Source organism: Etheostoma spectabile, chromosome 5, assembly GCF_008692095.1.
Source record: "Etheostoma spectabile isolate EspeVRDwgs_2016 chromosome 5, UIUC_Espe_1.0, whole genome shotgun sequence".
NCBI lineage: Eukaryota > Metazoa > Chordata > Actinopteri > Perciformes > Percidae > Etheostoma > Etheostoma spectabile.
Genome location: NC_045737.1, coordinates 24,332,461 through 24,337,402, shown reverse-complemented (window position 1 = coordinate 24,337,402; position 4,942 = coordinate 24,332,461). Strand labels below are relative to the sequence as shown.

Genomic DNA, 4,942 nt, shown 5'->3' with positions numbered 1-4,942 from the left:
TGTGAACGATTGCACTTGATTGCACACGATTGCCGTAGAATTTGACGTTTGAGAGTTTTTAAACATCCATAACATTTGTTTTTCACCTACTTGTCTGGAAATGTTGAATTCCTGCTGTTACAAAAATAGTTTAGAAAATAAACATTATGGGAAGTGGGTTTATTCACTTTCTTGCCAAGAGAAGATTGATGCCACTGTCACATCTGTACAGTATACAGATCCACCGTAAGCAGTCAGGTTAACTTAGCTCATTTTAGGCACATAATCTTTTGTAAAACCGCAACAGGTTTTTTTCACACTTACAGTAAACAATCCAACACATGTAAGATTTAAAAGTGCTGATAGACAAATTTTGTTACCTTTGGACATAGCTTGGCGAGTGGTGAGACCCCACCACAATTTCACCAAGTTGTAAACAAAGAACAAAAGGAACTCAAAGATCTTTTTTCTAGAACATAATGCACTATATGAATGTCTATATGTGTGTGTATCATTAGCGGGTTAATTGTAAAAGGAATTACAACCATCCCCACCCCTGTCAGCCATTGTTTGGCCAGCTGAAGAAGGTGGCTTGTTTGATATTTGAATAGATGACAACAGTATCAGTACTTGTGTTTTGACTGTAAAATCTGCACACTTCTATATACAGCTGTGGAATTTCACATGCAAGGTCAGAAAGGAAGTGATCATACATGAAATGGATCTCATGACTCTCAGTTCAACCCTTCTTGGTGAAAGTGGTGCTTTTACAACTAGGGATGCAGTGAATCCAGGATTTGGCTTCGTATTCGGCCAAATATTGGGCTTTTTGTTGGGGTTCGGTTTCTGCCATAGCTTAGAATTTTTTTTCCCTGAACAGAACCCTATACTTTCATTTCTATGCTGGTCAACGATATGATGCCACCGTTGATTACAGGAAAGTGTTTACGTAGGTGGACCAGTCAATGCAGTAGGCTGTGAGAAAGTGAAAATGAAACTCTTGAGCAGAAAAAAGTGTTGTTTGGCTTTACTTGTCAGTCAAAAGAAGGCAATTCAAGTCGAGATACATGTTCAATTTGCCATGTTGAATTGTCTTGTGGTGGCAAGGACCCTAAACAACATTGTCGTTGTTGAAAGATTTGCGTATGAAAACATCCGAAAGAATATGAGTTGTGCATGAAGACAGCAGCCAAACTGCAGCAACTTCAGGTACGGCAGAGGAAGGACAGTCACAGCTGAAAATGTGGGTTAACTAGAAATGTTTACTTCAATGATGTGTTTACTGTGTTAATGGATTGAGGATGGGAGCAGGATTTGGTATTTGATTTTGTTTTGGCAGAATCTTAACCAGTGGATTAGGTATTCGGCCGAACCCCAAGAATCTGGATTCGGTGCATCCCTAGTTACAACCGTCTCTCTGTTCCAACCATCCCCTGTTTCCCCTCTGTCAGTCATGGCCTCAAACCCCACTTGATGACAAATGTAAATGTAAATGGACGATGACTCAAAGTGCTTTTACATAGTACAGGAACCATTCACCATTCACACAATGTGGCATCTACGCATCAGATAAACACTCACACACATTTACACTCTGATGCATTGGGGGCAACTCTGGGTTCAGTGTCTTGCCCAAGGACACTTTGATATGGGACCGCAGGGCCAGGGATCAAACTACCAACCTTAGGATTGGCAGGCATCCACTCTGCCACTGAGGCACAGCCGCCTGAGGCGAGGGAGAAAATGCATCTGTATGTTAATATAGCAATCGGCTTATTTTGAGGGAAGCCAAGTCTGCACATTGTACCTCAGACCCACTGGGTTTCTGCAGAGGATCAGACTCTAGTCCAAGCAACAAGTACTCTTGATATGATACACTACTTGTAAACCAGGGAGCAGGAGACCTCCAGTTTACATTCTGGAGACTTGGAAGATGGCAACATAGTGGATGTGAAGCTATCTTCCTTGGTCCCTGTGCTAGACTAGCTAATTAAATACTAAGGAAGGAATAAAATCTTAATGAGAAACACAAGCTTGTTGGGGTGTTTGGCACTGACCAGCTCCCTCTTATTAGGTGTACTTGTCCATATGTGCTTGGGTGAAGTGCCCATTAGAGTCTTCCCTAATGGATCTTCATCCATGGCACTGAGATGCTAGTGGAATGTACATTTCGCCAATTTCCCAACTTGGCAGATGAGCGGGCCTTGCTATGAATTTTTTTTTTGCCACAATAAATATTTTATGCAAATTAAAATTAAATTCTTAGCTTAGTTTGAGCAATTTCTCCTGTAAGCAGTGTATCTGTGAAGAAGATTACAACATTTGCAGGTTTGTTTATAATTTAATTTTTTATGTTGTGGCTGGCTGTGGGGAAAGACAGAACACCTGTGAGTGTTTATAATGTCCCATCTCCCTCACAGCTGCTCCTTTTCAAAACACCTCACTGGTGCAATAATTTCATAAAATTTCATGATTTACCATCTGGTAGACTGAGCTATAAGCACATGCAATAAGCATTTGTATGGCGCCGGTCCCAGAAAGGTACAATAACTGTATATTTTAACTTAATGGCTTTTCGGGGCATGCAAATTTCCAGAGAGCAGATTGCAGAGATGTTACAATGTAAGTCTAGTCCCGTCTGTCTGCCTCTGTCTCTCCCTCCCTCTCTCTCTCTCTCCCTCACTCTCTCTCTCCCTCACATTCCCTCCTATACAGTACATGCCTCGCCTATCATGCACTATAAAACATCCACGCACAGCAGCCCTCTATTTCCTCTGTCTTTGACTGTGAAGCAGCCCATGTCAAAAATCTAGATATCAAACTCTGGAGGAATGAGAAACACAGTAGGAGGTACAAGCAGATTATTTTCCTTTCAGCATCTAATGTCTCTGCATTTAGGTAATTAAAATGATTACTACAACAATTACACCAAGTAATTAGAAACTAATTACACTGGCATTTTTTGTGATTACAGGAGCAGATGAAAATAGTGTTCAAAATTAAATTCATTGCATATTCATGGAAATGAAATTAAATAGTGCCGGGTGGATGAGATAATAGAAGCTCGGAGGATGGTGTTCTGAGGGGTTTTGGGGGAACCGTCTGTGGCTAATGCTCTGAACAGACATTTTGTTAAATCAGTGATAATCTTTTAATGGCCTTAAAAGAAGTTCATATTTAGAATGCTGTCAAATGCACTAAAGGGGTGTGATGTTTTTCTTTTTCTGCCTCTTCTCTATATGGCTCAGGGAATGATTCAAGCTTTCAACTGTACAGCACAATAGAAAACATTTAATCATTATCTTCTTAAACGAAGGAAGAAGCAAGACTCTTTATGCCTCCTTTATGTTGCTTCATGCACAATTATTAAATTAAATATCCATTGCTGAATTCATTTCTTTTCTTCTCTCTGCACATCATCTTCTTTCTCTGCAAGTCCCCCCCCCCCCCCCCCCCCCCCCCCCCCCCACCTCCCTACCTCCCATCTTTCGACAATAGTCAGGGCTTTAGCTGCTGCCATGATCGTGTAATGAGATTCTTCAGATTAAATAGATTTCCTGTTAAACTTGGGGCCTGGTAGATAGGGTGTCAGGAATGAATGGTTATTAACATTTAAATATATCACAGAATAAGGGAGAGAGAGAGAGAGAGAGATAGAGAGAGAGAGAGAGAGAGAGAGAAAGAGAAAGAGTGCAGGGTGTGAGTGAATGAGTGAGTGAGTGAGTGAGAGGAGGGGAGAGAGAGACAGAGAGGGATGGGAAAAAAATAACAATATGAATTTTTCATTGTTATCGAGTATGGATTTTTCCTCTTCACGAGATTTTTGCAGGACCTGATGAAACCAAAGTAATTAGACAGACACACGTGGGGCACCTAAGAGCCATTACAGCAAAGAACGCTCATTGTTTATTGTGTAAAGCCAATATAGCTTCACAGTAAAAAGTCCATTCTTGTTTTAACTGCTATTAAATGCCTGTGCTGTAAATTATTACACGATATTAAAAATGTAAATGCCTCTGACTGGTTTGCCTGTGAAGGGACTTGTCATACAAGTGATGGTTTAGTGATCTATCACCACCTTGTCAGCTATTTTTCATATTCCACTTTTCCTCAAAGAGAGGATGGACCTGGAGAAGGAACTGAGAGTTATTGTAGTCAGTATCAAAACATGACTGTGATGGAGGATGACAGCATTTGTCTTTGTTAATGCATATTGGAATTCCAATAGACATTGTTACAGCTATACAGAGCAGGGATAAAAATTGAGCAGTGCCACTAGACACTGTAGGTCGTTACATGTCAATCACAAGTTCTGTCATAGGTATCAGACCTGATGAACTGATGGAATGTTAAAAAGTAAATACTGCCAACTGCAAGATAATGCATAAAGAGATATCTTACAAGATTTTTTACAACAGTATAACACTTTCTGCTAACTGTTATATCCAACAAATATTTTAAACCATACAGAACTACCGGTAATTTACTCCTGGCCTGAATGGTCCATCAGAGTGTTTCATAATTCAGTGACAGTTTATTTGGAATCCTTTTTCATTCAAAAATTGAGCGGCAATATAGTTTTTTATTAATTGTAATGTGTGCATTGGTGAATGAAGTAACTATTTTATTATTTGAGTAGGTTCACATCAGGGTATACCACTTAAATAGTCTGCTTTGCCTTCTTTTGATTATTATTATGAAATGAATCATACACATTAAAGGAGAATTCCGGGAGAGGGGCAGAACTTTATGTTTAACTTAAAAAAACAGTATCTTAAAAACAAAAGTTAAAGGAGAATTACGGGCAATTTATGTGTTAATCTTGATTGCTAGAAATATGCGACTACTTTCCATTGAAAACCCCCCGACCTAAATCAGTGCAGGCAATGCTGAGTAGCTGCAGCTATGTGTACAAGCTTTCACTGAGCTAAAACGGCAGTTAACGGGGCAAGTTTTAGAGTGC

General features: G+C 39.8%; 1 long non-coding RNA gene across 1 annotated transcript in view; it reads left to right on the top strand.

Annotated features, from left to right (window-relative positions):
- Positions 1–1,297: 1,297 nt before the first annotated feature.
- Positions 1,298–4,942, top strand: part of LOC116690005 (uncharacterized) — an 11,163-nt gene continuing 7,518 nt past the window's right edge. Inside the window, exons 1-3 of the long non-coding RNA XR_004332128.1 lie at positions 1,298–1,381; positions 2,592–2,593; positions 4,124–4,133. This is a non-coding gene — a long non-coding RNA (uncharacterized LOC116690005). The remainder of the gene's footprint in view (positions 1,382–2,591; positions 2,594–4,123; positions 4,134–4,942) is intronic.